The 23,095-nt window shown below is 48.2% G+C and overlaps 1 protein-coding gene across 11 annotated transcripts in view; it reads right to left on the reverse strand.

The window, feature by feature from the left end:
- clocka (clock circadian regulator a) overlaps positions 1 to 23,095 on the reverse strand; it is a 59,727-nt gene that overhangs the window by 28,825 nt on the left and 7,807 nt on the right. For 5 of the 11 annotated variants that reach the window (XM_088633254.1, XM_088633237.1, XM_088633228.1 and 2 more), the window contains exons 2-3: positions 22,294 to 22,391; positions 14,167 to 14,274 (exon numbers count right to left, since the gene is read on the reverse strand). The gene's annotated coding sequence lies outside the window, so the exon portion shown is untranslated. Of the gene's footprint in view, positions 1 to 5,657; positions 5,679 to 14,166; positions 14,275 to 14,676; positions 14,696 to 20,561; positions 20,769 to 21,884; positions 21,973 to 22,293; positions 22,392 to 23,095 lie in introns of those variants that run through there. The other 6 variants (XM_088633182.1, XM_088633191.1, XM_088633174.1 and 3 more) reach the window with 6 other exon arrangements.

Here is a 23,095-nt window from a genome sequence, read left to right on the forward strand (position 1 = left end):
CAATTTTTGACCTCAAAAGGTAAAAAAAAAATCTGAAAATGCTAAAAATCATCGTGCTTTCATATAAGCCAACACACCGAAAAGCAATGCCAGTAAAATACGTTTCTGAACTTACTCCATTTTCAAGAGAAATGTCAACCCCTCTCCTCTGGCTGTCAGCTCGTGGAACAGCTACAATGACTCGCCGGCATCAAGCCAGAGCCTGTCCGGCTCTTTACTGTCAGTGCTGCACAATAGAGGAATCACATTTCATGCTGAACAAGATTATAATATCATTGTACTACAGCAAGTACAAAACGTGGATGGTTTAGACCTGGATAAAGAATACAACGATTTGGTATGAGGGTATAGAAAATATCTTCTGTGTTTAAACAAACCATTGATGACAACTTGTTTTCCCCACCCTACACAGGAATACAACCTATTGATAAGAGCACCTTTAATTAACCAGTACTGAAAGCACTGCTTGAGCCCTCTTCGTCTTTGGAAAAAAGCCACATCATTCTGTCTGTGGTCTTTGTGCTCACCCTTAAATCCACCTGCTTCAAAACCCATTTTACCACAGCTATGGTTGCAGAGTTGAAGACTGAAATACAAACCCGTACTGATGACACCTACTCACCATTTCATAAACGGTCTCTGCTTCAACAGGTGGCTGCAGATTTCAGCTTAACTTATTTTCACAATACGGAGAGGAAGTGACCATAAATATGCAGCAATCTGAAAAAAGAGGCTGAAAAATGAGCTGAAGCCCATTTCATGATTACCAATGTTAAACACCACCACCAGAGGTCCCCGGAGCCTGCAAGCCAGGACAGATGGGAGCAAACAGAGCAAATCTACACAGCGAGTCACGAGGAGATGCCCATGAAGTGTGAGTGATTACCAGAGGTCCTGATCCAGGTACTCAGAATCCTCAAAGGCATGAACAGCTTCTTCACAATCAGCAGGGAAACATGAAGTAAACTACAAGATAGTGTGTTTAAAACTGGCAACAGGAGACACTGCTTCACACAGAGGGTTGTAGGAGTCTGGAACAAGCTGACAGATTACACTGTACGGGGCAGTGCCGTCCCAAAGGCAATTTATACTGAGTGCAAAATTATTTTTATTATTGCTACTGCTTTACATGACAAAATCTGATGTTAAGTATTTTAAAACCGTGAGAAAGCAGTCTCGCATTTTTTAAATACCTTATTTAGAATTAAATCTGTCCTCGCAGATTTGGCAGCTAAATGAACTAACGGCGCTGGGTGAGCTACAGTCCATTTTATTAAGTGGGATCCTCAACCACCTAGTGAGTGCAAAACCAAAGAGCGAAAGTCACATTTCCTTACTCAATGCTGTTCCAGAGGATTTGGAAAAGCAATATTACTGGACAATGTTCACTGCCAGGAGGTGTTACAGACCAAACCCTGCAGCCTCAGACATGTGACGGGGAGTGGGCACAGAAACATCTGCTTACAATGGCTCAAAAGCGCCACTGGTAACGATTTCACGCACAGGGCCTTCAGAGCTTTAAAAAACAGGTGCAGCCGGCGTCTGGAGGTATAAGGACACCTGCGGCAGGTGTGCTGATCCAGCCCTTCGGACGAACAACGGCCTCGTGGAAAGAAAACACTACACACGTAAACACACAGAGAAACGGCTTTATCAAGCGCAGTCGCACATTGTGCAACCCCAGCCATCACACAGGGACGGGCAGGGCAGCGGTATCTTGGACAGCCTGAGCACCTGAACACAGTGGAGCTTTGCAAGGAAGATGGACGGGGAGCCCAGGGCACCCCCCCCCCCCCAGCACGGGACGGCCCAGCCCCTGGACTGCGGGCTGCCAGGCAGAGGACGTTAGCAGGGGGTCCGATACACACCGTAGCCCCTCTCTCTGCATCTTCAAAACAGGAAACGGAAGACAAAGGGCTTTAACTGGAAGCTGCACAAATGCGGAGACGACTGCCAATTCACGTGTTCGACTCAGATCCAGCACTCCGGCACGGACAAGCAGGAACGTGTAGAATTTCAGCTGGCGACAGAACTCAAACCCCCCAGGGGAAGGGACTTGAACGTACCACATAAATATCAGTCGCACGCTACCGTCACAGCTGAGGAATTAGTATAACCTCCGCTCACAAGACACTCGGAGCCGCCGAAACAAGGTTTTCATTTTCGCATCACCGAGCCACACTGCCATGTGAGGAATGAGAGGCTTTCAATTATTTGCACATGCTGTAATTGCCTGGGGGCAGGAGGATAATTGCTCATCTGGAGGCAAACCTGCTTCACTCTGTCAAGTCACTACTGGCTCATTGGGCCCCTAGAAATCTGCTTGCCGTTCCTCCCTTCGGCGCTGAGAGACGTCACCAGATTCCTGCCGCTGCTCAGCACTTCTGTTTCTTGCGCTGTGTTGAATCTGGTACCTCCGGTCAGCCTTGGCTCACACCTCTCGCAGGTACAGTCTCGAGATTCAAAGCTAATACAGACATACAGAGCCCTTCAATTAACATAATGTAGTGCTTAATTGCCTTATTGATCTCAAGACAATTAATGGCAAAGTTTAGCACAGCAAAGCTAGTGTGTTACAGGCACAACTAAGAGACTGTGCCAAGACAGAAGTTAGGAAACGAGGGAGGCTTATCCCTGAGGGGCTGACAGGCCCCAACTCTGCTCTAAGAGGAGAGCAGCAGGCAGCATAGGCCATGAGAGAGTCCGATGGACAAATTAACGCTGCAGTGATTAATCACGGCCAACAACGAATGCCTCACCAGTCTTCTGAATTCTTTGTTTATACTGTAAGTCATGTTCTAATGTGCACCATATGGATGCAGCCCCAGACAACAGTCCAGGTTAGATCCAAGCACTGAAACTCAAACAGTGCGCAGCAAACTCCTAAGCAGTCAACCTCTTTCTGGTTTTTCCACCTGCTTATCTTCGAAACCCAGATTCTCCACTGGCGGTTGAGGAGTCACCCGAAATGTTTTGTCTTTCAAGTTTCTCCACTAACTGCTGCCAGGTTTCATAAGATCCAAGCCATCTCCCACTGAGATTGTTTTCCATGTGTGGGTGGCTTTTTTTCCCTCTTTTGTTTCTTGCCCTCCTTATCTCGACTCAGTGACTTGGAGTTATTTGCTTCTCCTGCGTGTGACGGCGCTCATTCTATGACCTTTGCATTACAGTAGGAGCGCTCCCTCGCCACAGGAACCCAGGCAGTCTTGACTATGGTAAAGGTGTGCCATCTCTTCCTAAGACAAAACTCAGTTAGGCATCAGGAATAATGTCTGGCCTCACAAACATCTAGTGACGTCTGCTCCGCTGGTGGGTTGGCCTGTTTTGTCAAGTCTTCAGCAACACGAACAGGCTGAGGTCTGGCAAGAAAACGCACCACAGCACTGTCCTGCTTTCTCGAATTTCCCCTCCCCAGGCTGAATCATCTGTTCCTGAAAAAGCACATTCATCACAGTGAATGGTATGACACCTTTCAGCAACAGACGCATGGCTTTCCTGAGTGTTACTGAAACACTTTCACTATTTCAGTGTGTCAGTTGGACACACTATTCCCAGGAACAAAATCCAAATGTTAGCCCGAAACCTACATACATTCATGCTGGAAATTTAAAGAAATCTACTAAGATACACATTACCCTGGTCCAAAATGCATCAGGTCCAGACGGACAATATCTCTTCTCCTGTGGTTTGAACTATCCAGTGCTGTTCTGTGCTTACAGCCATTGGTGATCACACAGCTCCTTGTTTTGCAGATTCACAACGCAATCGGAGAGAAATAGTAAAAACCATCATATTCAGACACTGATGACCGTGCCTTGGAGAACAGGGGTCAGAATGCATGTGCGATCAGGGGGTGTTTGCGATATGAGTGGTGTGTGTGAGCTGTAGGATAGCAATTTGGGAAATGATGCCACAAACAAAGCAACCAGGCCTATTTTAATTCTCTTGCGCACACACACACACAAAAAAAAACGCTGGCCTCCTTCTTATGGGTTACAAGCACATAAACCCAGTTATCTGATCGGCGGCGGCAGTTTGACAGCTGACTTCATTCCAGCAAGGACTTTTACTGCAATTCTAATTTAAAAAAATCAGGACGGGGAAAAAAAAAAAACCCTTGGAACCATTCTCCTCCCCCTCCTGGAGCCTCCTCGATCTAAAACGGCGCAGAGCGGAAACAGTGAATCAGCACTGCGCTCCCAGGCAGCAGGCAGTGGTTGTATAACGATGAAGTCATCAGATACATTCCCTGTCCCAGTAACCTGATGACCCAATGACCTACTTTTCCCGCAGCTAAACTCTTGCAGCGCTGTTTAACAGGTGTCTTTTTTCCTAGCTATGAAACCCCTTTAAAAAATAAAACACACAGCTAAAAAGCTCATGAAAATAAAGAGCCTGAAAGTCCCTCTCTGTGTGAATATTCGCGATACAGAGTGCCTGTTCCCCGGTTTCCCGAACTGTGACCCCTTTCAGTTTACAGCTTGGATCCCAGCAACAGCCCAGGACCCCTCACACACCGGCCCCGCTCCAGTGCACCGCTGTGGAACTTACAATAGGCTTGCTCAACCCTTCTGGTGAGGCAGGCTGGTGAATCAAGAACAGCCACAGACCAGGAAAAAATATACGTTGGAACTGTTCCAAGTATGAATAAATGCTTCATAACTTCACAACTACAGATGCGACAGCTTTCAGTGAAGATAAAAACAAGAGTTTCAACCTTCCTGTGCCAACGGTGGTGCTGTTTGGGCTTGGGCAGTCTCCCAGCTCTGCTCTCTCTCACACATACCTGCTGCTACAATCTTTACTTTCAACACAGCAGGAGTCCCAGAATGTCCCAAAACCTCTTCCCTCACAAGCACAACACCACCAAACTTCGACCTTTACAGACGTTGGGACCATGCACAACTCGCACACAATTTTGCACTTAGAAAATGTTAAATAGTTAGTCAAACTTTGAGATGCAACAACTGCTGCAAATGTACTATGACATCCACTTGTTTGTTGTTGTCTTTTCAAAACTTCCTTTAGGTTTTGAAGAACAAGCACCTGGAAATCTAGTCTTAAGGAACCTGTTCTGTATGCAAGCTTTCTTTCAACTGATTTTTTTTTCTTTTTCCTTCTTTTGTTGCCGTGGCAACAAAACAGAGCTTTCCTTATATTTTTTTAAAAGGCTGACGTACTTGTTATTTTATTCTCTAAAAAAGAAACACGTCAAAATGAAACATGAAATGGATGTAATTCAGCAATGAAGGACTTAACTGAGTTATATCTGAGTTTAAAAGATTATCGTAGCTGTTTTGTGTTCAATACATAACATATTAGAGTACTTGAGATCATTTAGACGGCTCTCTAGCCTGTTGTCTGTGAACCCCCCACTGAAAACCACGGCCCCAGCAGAATGTATCAGGACATCTGAACTGCAAAAGATGCATATTTGTAGGATTACTAGTTATTTACACCCCAATATACAAATGGACTGGACAGACACAGAGCCGTTTCACCTGGGACCTTTAAGATCATTCACAGGGCTGTAATCCGGCTAAATGCCGTATTGATGGAGTCGCTGATCGATCGGCTAAATCCGCGCCTTCGTCTACACCTGTTCCAAGCAGTCTGGCTCTCCTTCACCTCAAGAATGCAGGCGTGATCCCACTTACACGCAGGACTGAACCTCTTACACGTGGTCCTCTCCGCGCCAGCTGACAGGCCGGTCCTGCCCGGGACTCCACCTGGACTCCTGCTGCGCGTCTGCGAGCGGCCTGGGGCGCTCCCTCCCTGCTCCCGATACCGCCGTGGGAACTTACGGGAGTGAAAAGTCACACAGTGGGAGGAATGGAAAGAGGTGGGGCGGGCATGTGTGTGTGGGGGGGAGGGCCCCAGTTTCTGTAGGTAACACACTGACCTACAGTCTGCACAAACAGCAGAGGAGGCTGGGCCAGGCCAGCCACACACAAACTGGACGAGCAGACCCTGTCAGACCGGCGAACCACAGACCTGGCAAAGGTCAGAAGACAAGTGCCTCTCTGCTGTGATTCAGGCAGCACCTCAGTCACAGCAAGATACGGACCTGGTGCATACACGATACGCACCAGTCGACACCGGGCACAGTGGAGACACTGGCAAAGGAGATCACCAGGGCAGCAGCTGCTGCGCGCTTGAAAAAGCCAGTCCTGTTAGGCTGACTTTCAGCACGCACGCATGAATCACTGGCGAGAACGACATCACCTCTCAGCAAGGCCAATCAGTGTCAGCCACTTCGCACAACCAAACCAGGAAAGGAATGTTTTGGCAACAACAGAGCGTGAGACACACACTGTGAAGAGTGGCAGCTAACACCCAGGAGAGAGGCGTCTATTGACTTTCGTCCCTTAAATGTAGGTCAGCTTAGCTTTAAAGGATGTGACTCATTCTTTGGATCCACCTAAGAGCTAATTATGCAGTTTACTGCATGCACAGAAACATCAACATGAAAACTGAATTAATCAAGGATGGCATAGCAACAGACTTCACAGCTCTACATAAAAATATCCTCTTCCCTCCTACTCCTGAAATATTACCCCACCAACCCTTCTTTCCTCTAGAAGTAGCTGCACTGTTACTTCCCGAGCACATCTTAGGGTCCCTGAACCGCTGCACTCGACCTGACCCCCATTTCTGCACACTGCAGGTTACAAGCGTGAGCCCAGCCCTGCCACGTCATGCAGCACGGCTACGATACACTTACGGAACAACGATTTTACCGTGAGCACGCCACCGTGCTAGGTCGCCCTGACTTGTCACACTGCGCAACCGGGGCCCCCATTCCCTTAGCATCTCTGCCACTTTCTGTGACCAGTGTCAGCCATGATCCCCTAACAACCAGGCACTCCGGATACATCAGCACCTCCTTGCTTTGCTTGCATTTCTCTGCTAAACGCGGAATCGTGAATGCTGCATCTTCCCATCCATCCATCCATCCATCCATCCATCCTCTGTTTTTTCCAATTCGGGAGCCTATCCCAGCAGGCAACGGGCACAAGGCAGTGTACGCCCTGGGCGGGACGCCAGTCCATCTCAGGGCAGACGCACAGACACAAACACGCATGCACTCCCAGCAGGGCCAGTTTTCCCAGAAGCCTCCCGGCATGTCTCTGGACTGTGCGTCTCCCCATCAAGCCACCAGGCTGGCTCGGGCCCAGCCACCGGAAAGTGGCAGCGCGCCGGCCGGGACTGTGGTCTCTGGTCACCCCACTGGCGGCCACGTCAGACGATCCCCGTCAGACACTCCAGCCAGGGTTTGAGATTTGCCATTCACGCTGCCGTTTTTGTTTTCCGAGTAAGAGTAAGAGGTCATGTCTGGAAAACTTACACAAGTTCCCTCGGCAACTCTCCCTGCCAACAGGCTGCGCAGCGCTGCCCCTCTACAACCGTCAGATTGACCAGGGAACTGCTTTGCTCAACTGCTTTTCTGACAGTCTGTGTGGAAGAAATGCACCGACTCCAATTCACTTACAGCCTCCTGTGTGGGTGTGTGGCCACGGCGGGCGGCAGGCTGTGCCCTCCACTGCCTGCTGGGAAAAGACTTTCATCATTCGTCTTCCAGGCTCCTGCAGGCTCCTGGCTCTGTCCGTGGTGCCCGTGTGCTTGTTCTAGCTCTGTCTGGGCGTGCAAAAACTTGGAATCATCTTTTTGCACCAACTGTGCTTTTCACCTCCCACAGAGCCGTGGCGTGTCCAGCTGCTCAACTGAAACCCACTGGCCCTTACTGCGAGAAGCCCAGCGATGTTGCCACTGAGCTGCCCGCGCTGCCCTCCGCGGCCAGGAGGCTGGGCTCGTACCCTGACTGACCTGAGACCTGACGGTACCTGCCCCCTCCTGGACCAGTGATCGGAGTGGGGGCTGTGAGCCGGAGATGCCACTCGAGATCCCCACACTCCTGAACCCTAGGAGTGGCTCTCCTTCACTCACATAAGAATACCAGTATTACTGGTGCCATTGCTCAGTGCACCTGAAAGCTGCACGCACTGCTTCAGGTACAAGGAGCGGCTTCAGCTGAAGGCGGCTCAGCTAGAAGCAGAGGCTGCCCACCCCCGGCAGGCGAGGAGCCGTGAAGCAGCCTGGGAACGTCCATATTCTAGCAGCATGGAAGAGCCAACGTGGGACAAGCCAAGTCAGAAGACAGGGTGTGCTGTTCAAAGCCGCACCAGGGCTTCCAGCCCACACAGAGCATGGGAAGCAACAGATTTATTGCCGATGTCTGAATTCTGTGTGGAGTGATGTCATACTGGGTGCTGGGCTGGTTAAACTTAACGTTCTTGTGTTTTATATACATACTGTACAGTGGCTGTTTTTTCTAAGGCTAAAAAATGAGAGGGGGACAAGATCAGAGAGAGGACTATTTCACCACCTAACATCTTCCAAAGGCACTTGAAAGTTTTTATTTCAGTAACTGGACACTATTTTATCAAAGCAACTTGTGTCAATGCAATAATAAATACATTGATATATAAAAACTGTTACATATGAGAAGAGAGACAGGCTGGTCATCAACTCAGCAACTCCACAAACATCAAGCCTCAAGGACAGGGAAAAAAAAGGCATCCTGCTGACATCGAGTGATCATTTTAAACTGAGCACATGCTTAGCACATGCTTGGGTGACCAAGCGGAAGAAGCAGTCAGCAGTGGGTCAGTGTGACCTTGGCTCAGGAGGTGAGGACGAGCCGGAGCTGCAACATGGGCATGACTGCGCGCAGACGGAAGCAGGACAGTTCTGGTTCAGGTGCAACATGAACTCGCTCGCACACAGACAGAACCACAGAGGCCCAGCAGGAAGGACAGTTCTGGTTCAGGTGCAACATGAACTCGCTCGCACACGGACAGAACCACAGAGGCCCAGCAGGAAGGACAGTTCTGGTTCAGGTGCAACATGACCTCGCTCGCACACGGACAGAACCACAGAGGCCCAGCAAGCAGGACAGTTCTGGTTCAGGCACAGCACCCTCCCAAAAAACACGCTTCAGTGTGAAACCAGAGGTTTCCACTTGCGAGCAGCCTGAAAGGCACAGCAGCTGCCAGAGAATGTGTCTGCTCTAAATAAAGAGCCGCTGCACAAGTTCAAAGGAAGCAGGAGTTTGCCAAGCGCCTCGCACCCTGCCAAGTAGGTCAGGCGGGTTTGTTAAAACTGAAGATCTAGTTTGTGCATACCAAAGGCTCTGCACCACCCCTGCGCCAGGCTGCCCGTCCCTCTGCTCCACAGCCTGCTGAGCCTCACTGCCAGCCCGCGGGGCCCCGAGCTGAGACGCAGTGGACCCGACCCCATCGCTCTGCCCCCGACACGCCAGCAACGCTCACTGCCAGAGCCAGAAAGAGTTTCCACTGCTTCTAAGATTCCGAGGCAAGTAACGCGGCTTAACAAGAAGACTTAAAACTGCGCAACTTTCCAGTAAGAAACTCTCACATTACATGCTGTAGGCAAACAAGGGCCGATGATATACACCACGTGCTACTTGACAGCACCACTCTTCCGCAAACCGTACTTCGACAGTCCCTCGTTCTCTCAGAGCTGGCATGTCCTTTCCCCATTTCCATCCTCTCCTACAACAGCACACAAAACCAGGAGCTCAGGACGCCTCTCGGAGGACACAGCCTGGCTCCACGGCAGGGGGCAGGGCTCCTGCGGCCGAGCGAGACCAGCCAGCCTCACACAGCACCAGAAAACCGCCGCGACGCCCGTCGTAATGGCCTAAAGTAGCACAGTCTGGATTAAAACCTGCCGCCCACCGCCTAGAAGGTCGTGCTTCCTGTCCAAGCAGCCGAGCCCCTGGATCTGGAGCAGCCTTTTGGAAACCTTTCCCTTGGAGTTCCTGCTTGTGAACTACATCCGGGACGGCCAGCTGACCTGCTGCTGCAGCTCTTAGACATCTGCCAGCCTACTACAGCGCTCTGATATTTCAGGACGGTACCTACTCCCTCTGCAAGAGCTACAAGAGTCAGCTGATTTCTGCAGCTGCACATCCAGAACTACTCAAATATTTTACTCTTCTCTCTACTACAAGCCGACTGCTGCCTCTGATTCAGCCGCCCGAGACATCCCTACTGGTTCCCTGGAGAAGTGAGTTAAATATAACCCAGGGAGAACCTGCCAGTAAACATCTGGATCGTCAACACCTTCACAGTAAATGATGTACAGAAAAGGCTTTAGACGCATCAAAATCAGCATCCATGCACAACAAAAAAAAAAACATTTGCATTTGTAATACAAACTAATAAGGGGGAAAAAACGGTTTATAAGCCTTGATTAAGTTTTGAAATAAATTTCTGAACATCTTGGGAACCCTGAAATGCGAAGTGTAACAGACAACGAACAGCCTCTGGCAAGTGATCTCAAAAGCTGCACTGCTGAAAAACACAGCAGTGAGAACTCGTGCAGCGATGTATGCTGTAGTATCTACATACCAGCTCCCGCCCTGCCTGGGAAACAGATCAGACGCATCTACAGTCCACACATGCTTTACTTTTATTTTCAAAACCAAAAACCAAGCGCATTTTTTTCGTCTGGCAAAGCATATATGACAATAAACGTTCATAGAAAGCTGAATATCTCCGCCTACAAGTGATTCTCGCAAAACTCCTTGAAAATGGTACATCAAGCAGACTGTGCAGACATTCAGGAAGATCATATCAGCACTGACATGAATCAAAAGTCAAGAGACTCCAGCATGTGCCGGCAGGCAAATGTATTTGCATGTTATCAACGAGGGATCAGGAGTACAAACAGGCTTACGTCAAGCACAGACGGCAACTTACAACTTACCATCGCCTTGAAAACCAGACCGTTTCACGCTGTCTGCTGCTTCACGCCTTTAAAAATGCGAACACTGTTTAAGGGATCCTTTCATGACAGAACGGATTGGTTCCAGGGCTGACGGAATGCGATCAGTTACGCTCGCTGGAGTCGACTCTTAATGATGATGTTTTTCAAATTTATTAAAACACATACCACGTATTTTATTAAGCAGGTGTTGAGATTAAGTCTCGGGCTTCGGGCTCTTTCGCTGCAGAACCCCACCAGCTTTGCCAACCTTTAGGACAAGTGTGGCACCATCCGAACAAATTTATACCGTAACGAAGCTTTCATACCGCATTTTATCTGAGGGAATGAAGACCGCAGCACTCAGTCATCTGAAATTAACAAGCACGACTGCAGTCTGGCCAAAGCAACTGACTTCTCCTGAAGTACTAGTACGTTCCCAACGGGGGAAAAAAATCTAATTACGGGGCCCAAGGCATGAACTTTAGGAACAGAAACAATGGCTGTTGAGATCAAACTGTTCCTAAGTGTTCCCTGAGGAATTCATGATGGCAACTCTTCACCTTCTAACTGTCCTGGCCAGCATTACGGTGCTCCGCAAATACATATTCAGGAAAGGCAATAACATCTTCCTGCCTGCCTTCTCGGAACTGCTAGGATGCAAAACATGCTGGAACATTTCTAAGTTCGAATGCTGCTATCACAGTAGCTTTTGACTCGATCATAAAATATTTTATATCACCAACATTTACCATTTTCTTCTTGCACGTAGGTTATGAGTCTCAGGAGTGAAACTTTTCTTCCCCAAGTTAATATGGAGCATAATAGCACAAACCAGAAAGTGACAGCTTGGTCACTGGTCTCGTTTGAACCCAGCCTCCTTCAAGACGGAGTCTTCAGCCCACGTCTCACCTGGCGAAGTGGGAGTGAGCTGCTCAGGGCTGAGACTCCACTCTCTGGGCCTGCAGCTAGCTAGTGCCCATGAAACCCCACTCTCAGCCCCCCCGGCGGGGCCAGGCTGAGCCAGGGAAGCCAGCAGATGGTCAGACTACAGCAGGGCGGCCGCAGCCAGCAAGGGAATCCTGGTTTCCCCTGATCCGTTTCAGGCTTTGTTGTGCTACAGTTTGCTTCACAATGCTTCCTTTCTCCCTGACCTTGCATACAAGGATTAGAAAGACTAAAGTGCGGCCATTGCTGTCCTTTCTAAATAAAATTCAGAAATTGGTAGTGACCATTGAGAAGGATTTTCAACAAGTAACACAATGGTTATAGTGAAACAGGAAAAGACAAGCCAGACAGAACTTGTCACCCAGAGGTGTGCACTGATGTTAATACAATTTAAACAAGAAAAAAAAATCAGGCATCACTGAAAGACTTTGATCATACTGCAATATCCCCACTATGGTAATATCGTCAAGAAAAACCATGTGGCTATATGAGATAATCTCATCATATCACTCCACTCTATAGCATCTTAAACCTCCTAGCAGCTGGTTTCAAAGACATCCTCCTGTCCTGAGAACAGGCCCAACCTAATGCAACATGACGACCTTGATCTCCAACTCACAAGCACAAATGTCAATTCAGTCCACAGAGACCAGGAACTTCGTTAGTCCAGCTACAGCTGTGTATTCTGCTAGCTGTGCCCTCTACGTCCTTCCACTGTACTCTTTCATCCAGGTAAATAAAATCACAACTAAGTATTGGTTCTTAGAGTACAAATTCAGTCACTTGTCATTGCCCTCTGAATATGTAATACTCTTCTTCTTTCTACATTAGCCCTGGAACAGCACGGAACTCATGGTATTCACAATGCCTATTCAAAATCCAGTACATCCGAAGCAGATTATGAGGCATTTTCATAAGGAAAAAACAAGCTTTTTAAAAACCTCTCCAAGCAACGGCTTTAAAGCTCGGATCTGGCTAGGAATGTGCAAGATCAACTCTCCTTTCATCCTAAATAACACACAAACAATAATCCGCAGAAAAACCCTACAATCTAATGTTCCAGTTCAAAAACTGGATTTTGGACAACAACATCATAGTCTCTATTTGCACACCCTGCACTGAGAACTGTCGTGCACTAAGAGATGTTGTTTGGATGCAGTTGAAGAGGTGTTTCTTTTTTAGCATAAATGAAGAAAGAAGAAAGTGTTCCGATTTGCTGCTGACCTGAGAAGAAACCTGGTTCAGGAAACTACCAGACCACCCCAGCAGGTCCTAATCGAAGCACCGGCTGCCTCGCGGTTTGTAATGCTGGCAGAAAAGCAGTATTATTATTGACCCGTGCGCAGCAGGTGGATATCATTGCCCTGGTACACAACAGTGCCAGCTGAACAATAAAACTGGAATCAGCACTTCGAGACCCTGCTGTGAAAATCAATATCACAAGGCCCACTGCTGAACGCGGTGTTACAGGGCTCGCAAGCAACTGAACAGAAAAAAAACAAGGCTGGCAAACAGTTGCCATCTGTCTTCTGTCCCCGACGAGGATATTAACACTCAGAAGGATAAATGAATTCATTTCCACCATCGTGATGCTACTGCACTGTTACCAGGAGAGAAGCACTAGGAAAGACTGAGCCGGGCGGAAAAATTAAAGTGACGAGGGTATGAGTCAGGCGTGATGAGTTTTTGTGTGTGTGTGAGACAATCTGCCGTGATTCCAGACAATGACAGGTTTGCCGATTGATCTCACTTTTCTTCTGGGCGCCACAAGCGCTGGTATTGTGGAGAGGGATGGAGGGGAGCATCTCTCCTTATAACGAAACATAGTGGGAAAGCAAAATACATCTCATTCCTGTACGATGAAAAGGCTTGCAGACAGTTCCACCATGCTCACACAGGGCGTGTCTCTCGTGTACCATGTCTCATTCGGAACGAGCAAACGAGAAGACAGGGCAGCACTCGGGCTCCTTCCTGTTGGCAGGAACTGCTAAATGAGTACGTCCTCTCTGGGTATTTTACGGTAGCCCAAGCTTTGTTAAGAGTGAACATTCAGAGCCATGCTGGCGTAAGACTAAGCTGGGTTCGACCATGGATCAAAGCAGCTGGCACTGTGGAAACTCAAGACATTTCATGTCACTGTAACGACATCCCATTCTAAAATGGAATTGCAGCAAACACCGTAATTCTGAAACGGCCCGCGTTCACGTTTTCAAATCTAAAACTACCCTCTTCGCCCAAACTAATCGGCCACGGCGAGCACTTGCAGCGTTCACGCCATGATTAACCCGCGGGGGTGTGGAGCGAGGTGCCCAGCCAGCGCTGGTGAAGAGATCAATGAGCGATTAACTCCCACATGAACCAGGCATGACAATCCACATGAAATGGCTTCTCTCATGAGTAAACCCTTTTGTGCTCTGGCATACTCACCCCGAGGAGCAGGTATTTTCCAAAGGGACAAACGCGCGGTGCTCCAGCGGTCGCGGGCGACTCAAATCCACGGCGGACGGCGGACAACACGATAGAGAAGGTGGCTCCCTGGAAAAAGGACAAGAGAGGATTATCCTGACGTGACCCTAGCTTTTCGACTTTCACCACCACGAAAATCCCCGGCACAGCACACCGAGGCGCCCGATAAGCCCGGAGCGAGGTTTCTGCTCAGCCCAGCACTGCCATTCCTCCGCGCCGAGACGAGCTCATGAATGAGTGCTGGATAGGGACCGCGGCAACACGGAGCTAGGCTGAGCTTGCCAAGACTGCCCTGGCTTGCCAAAGAGTCCAGGGGATTAGCGAACGTGCCAGAAGTTCAAAGCGTTTCTAATGCTACAGGAAAGCAGCACAAATAAATCAGGACTGAGTAATACCATAGTTCTTTCCCTCATCTAAATGAAATTAAAATCTCGTCCCCCTTAGCACCCAGTCACTAATCGGGCATTTTACCTGCTAACATGCCCAGGGGACAGCAAAGCAGAGCAACTCCAGGAGACGGTTCCACACTGCCATCTGCACAGGCTCGCCCGCAGACAGGAGCTGTGCTTGTTCTTCCTCGGAATCAAAAGCCAGCTACACTGCAGCAAGCAGCATTCTTCCAGCGGCTGAAAGTGTGTTCTTTATTCCTTCACAGGTGTGTGGGATGTTTTTGCTCTGTGCAAGACACTTCCCTTACAGTTTGCACTCTCAGTGTTTAAACCTGGGGTCTCCAACCTCAGTCCCGGAGAGTCACCGTCCAGAAGGTGTTCGTATATGGCCTGCATGCATGTGAATCCCTCCTAATTAAGCACCTAATTGATCCGAATAAGTCACTCGGAGCCCAGCCGGAATGCAAGCCAGGATATGGAAGCTGCCCAGGAGTGGGGATGCAGAACAGTCTCAGTCTTAGCTGAAAATGAGCAATGATTTTTTTTCTTCCTTGCAGAATCTTTCAATAAAGGACGAATGTTTAAAGTCGGCTATAGATTAATTTTTTGCACATGAACAGAGCAAACGCCCAGCACAGGACAGAGCAGACCGTCCGCTGGACAACTGCTCCAGCAGCCATACCACGCGAGGCAGGAGTCTGAGCAAGCAGTGCGCCCCTGTGCAGTGCAACCCTGCCTGACCCAGATGTTGGAATCTGTCTGCATCTCAGATGCAATCATCCGCTGTTTCATCTCCCTTAATCACACCCTTAGGGAAAAAAGGTGGTCCTAACGAGCCAAACTTCTGAACCCAGTGAGAAACTGCGGGGCTGCGCTGTGCCTCGGTCTGCGCGGCAGCTGTCTGACAAACACGCTGCTGCCGACTTCTACAGTCGGGGGATTAGGAGGGTTGGTGTCGTTTTGCTCTAATTTTTGGTTACGGCTTCCCCATTGTTGATAAAAATACATCAAAGTGTTTTATAAAAGAAAGAACTCATGGCTTCTGGCGAGTGGGTCGTCATTCGAGGTCTGGCATGCGAAGCCCTGCGTGGACATCAGGAACATGCCTGTTACCGCAGCACGGCTGTGGACTCGTGACAGGGAGGTTGCAGGTTCGAATCCCAGACGAGACACTAGTGTTGTACCCTTGAGCAAGGTAGTTCACTTGCACCCAGCCGTGCAAAAGGGGACAACTGTTTGCTGACACTTTTGGGGATAAAAGTGTCAACAAAATAAATCATTAACAGCTAGCAACAGTAATTGCTGTGTTGCACCATGTTCTCATTCATTATGTTAAGTCCAACCTCACTCCCAACCCTCACAGAGCTCCCACTCGACACCCCAAACACTCGTAACGCCTTGACCTACTTCTGCAATTACACCTCCTTGGATTAGTGTGACAAGACCTGAAACACATTTCCTCGGTGCTGAGAAAGATTGCAGGTCAGTCACACACTTACAGTGGCTTTCAAACATTCAGAAATTTTCCCTTTAAATATGAAGTATTTGAGTTCTCTGGCACAGTGCAATACCAACAAGTTCTTGGCTCTGGGAAGTTTTCAAAACTGAAGCCCTACAAGGCGCACCGCATTTTATCGCAAAATACATCACTAGGAAAGAGGAAGCCTCAGATATGAAGCTGCCTGGTCTTGCATTCTGCTCAAAACTCAAGGGTTATCTTTACTTCTGAACACAGTAAAACATTTTCTCTAAGAACAGTTAGGTTCTGAAGCCTTCTGCCTGTGTTTAAAAACAAGAGAAAAACAACGGCGTGCTTGTGAACATGGGGTCTCCTTCTGACAAGTGCTGTGCTTGTTGACGCCAGGGTCAGGTTTTTTTCCCTGAGTCACCTCGCCGCTGGGCTCCAGGAGAGATTCGGACCTTCACTCGCTCGACAGGTGGAACCTGACAAACCCAGGACGCGCGGGACGAAACGAATGAATTAAAGTCAGAAGCTGGGGTGTCGACTCAGTATCACGCACACAGGGGCAGTTCTGTGGAAGCAGGACACACGATACAGGACAACGGCTTAACAACGCAGGGCGCAGCCAGACACATGACACCAGAGCCAACCCTCTTAAAGGACACCTCGGGTTCAAGACACTTCCCAGTGGCTTCCCAGCCCCCCTGACTAGGGACCCCGAGAAATCGAGAGAGCTGAACAGAACCACACCCGAGGGTAAAAGAAACAGCACAACTGCGGGTCAGCTTCTGAGGCTCAGGGACTGACCCATGATAGCTGAGGTTCAGTCCTGAAGATGCCACGCCCTGTGAACATACGTCAGGCAACCCTCGGTGAACTAAGAGGATTTTATCTGAACGACAATTTATATATGGGCTTTAAGGCTACCATTGACCAAAGGACTGCAACTTACACCATTTTTTTGTTACACGTTCAAATCTATTTAAATATTTATGTCATGCCTTTAGAGCCCGAGCAAAATCATATACAGATCATCTAAGATGGAAAACTATAAAATCCTCCCAAATATTAGTGATATTTTCCAGATGATTCCATCTTTAACTTGTATACTGCTCATTCTAAGTGAGAAAAAAGCAGAAGTAAAATCGTTGAAACACTTACAATTATTCTATCCAGCAAAAAAATGAATTTAAGCCAAAGACAGACAGGGCTGAGGGAGATCATTGAAGCTGTTCTATCTCAAACTGTACGTCTCCGTACAGAAGACATTCTCCTTTCACACATCTGGATTTGGACCAATACAGAGCTGTAAAGAGTGGCTGTATGGGTAGACAGCTCATCCCCACACACGGGTCAGAACTGCACCTCATCACAATTAAAACACAAAGAAATCCCAAAAGTGTCCTGTTGATCTGCTACACTAATTTCCTGAACTTGTGCCGCTGTAGTCCTGGCTTGGTGGCACCTCGCATTGTCATGCTGGGAAACTGACACTTCCTGATGGGCTGGCAGGAACGGAGGTCCCCTTAGATCAAGGATCAATGCATTGGTGAGCAGTACAGTTGCCCTTAATCTGCACCAGTGAGGCTCTTGTGCTCAAGGAGATTCCTTCTCACATCATCACACTTCTACTGCTCCACTGGCTGGCTTCAACAACAACATTTTAAGCATTAAGCTCACTATAGCGTCTCTACACGTTGCCATCTGTATGGTCTGTCAAAAGCAAAACAGCACTTCCTGGTGAAAAATAAATTTCATTTTGGAAAGCTCAGGCATTTTGTGGTCCAAAGAAGATATGGGCTGTCTCTGAAGAGGTCAGCCCTGAATAGCTTCTGAGCTTTCCTGCAGACTGAAAGCTACATTCTGCCAATAACATCGTCTTATTTTGTCCTAGAATTTCTCATGCTGTAGCTCCGGCAATCTGAAAAGAATTACACAAACGGATGAGGCAGGGTGTGACGGTGCTGGGTCCATGCTGGGCTTCTGCCTTCTAGGACACGGCCTGTCCTCCACAGATTTGGTTACCCCAATCTCTCTGGACCAGTCTGCTGAAGCAGGACTTCCGATTCCCCAAGCCACTTTTCTCAGAGGCCAGGCCCCGATCACACATGTAAGAGTGTGGCGGGTACTCTTCATTTATAAATCTAGAAGAGACGACTGCAGGAAGGACTTGCACTACTGACTCATCTGACTTCCAAAGCAAACTGACTGTGTAGTCTCTTAATCGGAGGCAGACGTGTTACCAGTAATCGCCACATACCTTCAATGAATCCTGACAGCACGCGGGACACTCTACTCCAAGAGCATTACAATGCCATGACGAGCTCTGTTCCATTCCTCAACCTTGTTCGGTTCCTGGTCCAGCTCCTTCAGCCTGTCAGTGTAGTTCATTCCCTCAAGCCCCAGACCGTATCTGGACTGATTCCAGAGCAGCAGTATCTCCGGTGACCAAAACTCTACACAAGGGAATAATCTAAAAGAGTCTTCAACCAGAGCATAAGCAAGCATGGCAGGTGTGGACTTTGAGACATGTTGCACTGCTCATCATTTTCTGCCTTTCTGAAACTTTACCCAAGGCCAAAGGTCTGAGTTCAAACTTGACTGCTGCAGACAACGAGCCATATTAAATGGGCAGAAGCCCGTCGCAGGCAAAGGGACACCAGGAAACAACCTGTTACCGACTTGCAATCTGGTGCAACTGACGCACTTTCCAGAGACGGCTCACGTGCGGTCGTCACTTTCCGATCAAGGCAGGACAGGAGCTCAAGAAACAACTAGAGCCAACAATGCACATTATTTTTTTGTGCCAGTAGTTTTAAGCTAAATGAATGTGTCAAATTAATTCTGTAAGAAAGCCACCGGTAAGTGGAACTGTAATATCAACTCTCCATGATGAAATCCTGTCAGACAAAGGGACCATAATTAAAACCCAGCACAGAAGCGAAGTGGCACATACCGTTTCACGTCACTGGCTTTTAATATGAAAGACACAATTCACAAGGCAGTTTGTTCAGAAAGATTCGGAAGGCGTGCAGGCAGTGCCCATTTTCCATCAGCGCAGCCTTTCTGCATTAACGGCGCCTGGTTGCTTGCTACTGGCGAGACCACAGGTTCCCACGAGTCCTTGCAGCAGTCAGGATCACCGATCCTCTATCACGTCAGCAGTTGCCAAGCTCATCTCAATGGAATGACAAGAAGTGGGATGAACACACTGCATGGGAAGTCTGTTTTTTTTTTTTATTGACCAGAACCAAACACAAGCCTTCCCACAGTGAAGGTGAAACAAAAATTGGTGGCTTTTAGCCCCACTCTCAAGCGGAGAAGCACCTGTAAGGAGACAGATGCAATTGACTGCGTTACAGAAAGAAAGAGGCTGTCAGCACCGTGGTGATCTATGTTCCTGCGGGCTGTGGCTCGCTCAGGCACACTGAGGCATGACGACTGGCAGATGAAGAGATAACTTATCTGTCCTGAGAAATACAGATCTTTGGGAAGATGTAGCACCTTATGTATCCGAGAAGAACAGACGGGATATCACAGTACTGAATAATGACTATGTTCAAAAAAAAGTTTGGTCTGAGAATTATAAGACAATTTAAAAACATGTTAAAAGGACCCACAAACACTGTACTGAACTGTTTTCATGGCTGCTTAAGCTTGTCACTCATGCATAAAATCATATGCTGATCATTGTTTGTGTTTTAATGTTTTTATGTATGAAGAAAAAACCCATAGAAAGGAGCTTTCAAAACTACTTACTATAAAACACGGCTGAATGAAAACAAAACAAAGTGTTCAGCGGATTAACATTGTAACGCATCTCAATCTCACAAGACTGAAAAGGTTTCTAGGAATTACAGTGTTTTTCACTGCAAATTCCACCTGCGTCTGTACAGCATGTTAATGGATGGAGTGAAAGGCCACATTAAGCTCACCCAGGTGCAGAGCTCCACAAGCACGATGCTCAAAAAGGCTCAGCACAAGGAGAGCAGTGCCTGCGTGACTTGCAGATGCAGGAAAATTCCGTTAAGTGTTATTTCCACTCCTATACCATCACCTCTCTCCAGACAACATGGTTTACTGAACTGCACGTTATCTGTGTCCAGTAATGCACACATTTTAATTCAGAGCATACCTCTCAACCATTTCCACAAAAAAACAAACATGCCTTCATCATTTCAAGCGTAACAGAGCTTCCCAGACCAGCTGAACACAAACAGATGTTCGCAAATCCCACAAAGAACTCTCCAACAGTCATCAAAGTTCCTGGAAAGTTTCATCATCTTCAGGAGAAAAAAAAGTGAACCGTCAGAAGAAGAAGTATAAGCTGTTTCCATCTGCTACAGGGATCAAGAAAAATAGACGAGGCTCCCCAGCTGTTTTGCAATGAGCACCTGACGGATATCAAAGAGCTCTGGAATGGGGCGAAGGGAGAGGGGAGAGCAGCACACAAGAACAGACACCGCAGTCCAGTCCCTCCTTCATCAATGATTAGTCACACTTACCCTCCTCCAATTACTCGCTCACTACAGCAGCGCTGCCACCTTGCACGCCTGCTCTCTCAGATCCCGGGAGCTCAACACAGCAGGGCCTGCTCAGCGCTGGGCTGAGTCTCAGTAGACAGTGTGGGCGACCAGTACGGGCCACTCTTCCCTCTGAACCAGAAACTACAGACGCCCGTCTTCCATGTTTTCCAAAGCACATTTCCAAACCTGGAGGAAGGCGGCCCTCAGGTGAGATGGCAGGCCGAGGTCCTGACTACTTGGGTCAGATCCCATGACACTTCCTGACAGAGTCGGCATGTCCCACTTCTCCGCCTGACGCCTTGTGCCACTGGGCTGCAGGGCAGACACACAGCCCGCGTTCCCAATGATGCCCCAACACTCGAGTGACGGGCGGCCCAGCTGAAACTGGGACTCATCACGGCGGGCTTTTAACGTCGTCACTGGAGTAGATGGGGCAGATAAGCTTTTTCCTCCATGTTTTTACCTCAGCAAGGGTGTGTAAGAACACATCACATGATAAATCTTTGTTTAAAACGTGCATCACTACAGAAAAGTATCCATGTGTTGTACTTGGGGTTTGGGGGGGGGAACGTAACAATCCGGTAGCAATTTTTACTACCTGCAACATCCTTAAATCTGCATATCGTGACGCTGTCATGCATTTAGAGAGCTGTGCTACATACAGTACTTAAACTGGATAACTGTGTAACACCACGTAGCAAGAAGCAAACACACATCACTAATAATAATCTTCCCATCCTGAGCGTTTACAGGGATAGCTCCCTGAACATTTTAAGGCTAGCCATTGATTACCAATTCTGCAGGGACCCTTTCCGAGGCTTGTGTTTTTAAAAAGCCGGACCTCTGCTGCTACATATTGTCTAATTTGGAGAACAAAACAGAACTAATTTGCTGTGATGCATGACACATTTTTCCCAACTGGGATAAAAAGGGAGTTTCCAAGCTGTTTTGCATGAGCCAAATGAAAATGGCCGAGTTCCATCATGCAAATAAGAGAGAAGGCAGGGGACTGGCATTCAGATTAGCCATGTGCACAGTTCCTGAGCAGTTCTGGCAGGAGGAGGACCGGAACCTCACCAGGACATTTTTTCGGTAGCCCAGGTAATATTTTTATGTGAGTGAAATGGTTTGAAGAACTGTGGCCTTCAGATGGATTCAGAAACAAGCATTAGTAGGTTTTACAGTAAGAGTTCGTCTATTTACCATCACACTGATGCTCCACAGCAGTGGAAGGAGACAGATGCAAGTATAATAATAATAATAATAATAATAATAATAATAATAATAATAATAATTCCTTACACTTATATAGCGCTTTTCTGAACTCTCCACTCAAAGCGCTTTACAGGTAATGGGGATCCCCTCCACCAGCACCAATGTGCAGCCCCACCTGGGGAGGAATTTGATAAGTAAAATTTGTATGTAATAATGACGCAGTAAATGATTTGTTTGCCACTCACCCGTGTCGGTGAGGAAAGCTAAGTAGCACTACTGTCCATTTCTTTTGGGCCTGAGCTATGATCAGTCACTCTGCTCCAGCTGCGTCTGTGTGGATAAGGACTATAGAGCCCGTGGATGCCTGCTCTGAAGGGACAATCCTGAGTTCTCCTGAGCTGTAACACTGCCTTGTGTTTCTTAAACCTGTGATTCCTTTAATGCCGACTCAGTGACGAAACTACTTACACCGGGGTCTAAAATGGAAAATCCTTACCTGCACAAAATGAACGGCAGGACTTCCTCGTCTCCGCCCGGCACTGTGGAGATCCCCTGATGCTGCCTCTTCCTGCACCGCGAACAAATGTGTTTCAGCTGCAGAAGTAAACCAGAGTCGCGCTTTAGTGGAGGACGGAGCAGGCAAGCGCACAAGTTTATTGCGTGTCAACCTCCGCGTGTTCCACGCGAGCCGACGGAAAACTGCTCCATTCAGACCAACACGCAGCCCACGCCAGGGGACAGGTTCCACACCAGTGGAAATACAGAGAGAAAGCTCTCTGCTTTCTCAACGTGAAGAATGGAAGGACAAAGAATGTAAAACAAAGAGGGGGAAAACGGTTTAGGACAGAAAAGGCATGTAGACAAGAATTAAGTTCCTCGATTCAAACGCTCATTTCCAGAATGTAATTACAGCAGATCTGATCAGCAGTTAAGCTGACCTATTTCTTTACAGTCATGCACAGCCAGACTCTCCTCCCGCGAGGAGCGCCTGCCAGGATCCTGCGGGCAGTTTTAAGATGAAACAGCACCGTGGTCTGAACGCTCACTGGCTGACGAATCTAAAAGCTGACCAACCAAAATGATATCTGACAGGAAGAACTTTTGGCAGAAAGCCGCTCACAGCACACGGAAAGAAAGAAGTCTGAATGTGGAGGTCAGGTTATCGAATCATCCTTTCATGATCAACATGAAGTGCCCCAGTTTCACATGAGACCGCTTGAGAACAGCCCCCCCTCCGCCTGCTCACACGCTCCCCTCCCGCGCGCGCACGCCGGCTGTGCGATGCACAGGCCGGTCCT

This window comes from Lepisosteus platostomus, chromosome 1 (assembly GCF_059453375.1).
Source record: "Lepisosteus platostomus isolate fLepPlt1 chromosome 1, fLepPlt1.hap1, whole genome shotgun sequence".
Classification (NCBI taxonomy): domain Eukaryota; kingdom Metazoa; phylum Chordata; class Actinopteri; order Semionotiformes; family Lepisosteidae; genus Lepisosteus; species Lepisosteus platostomus.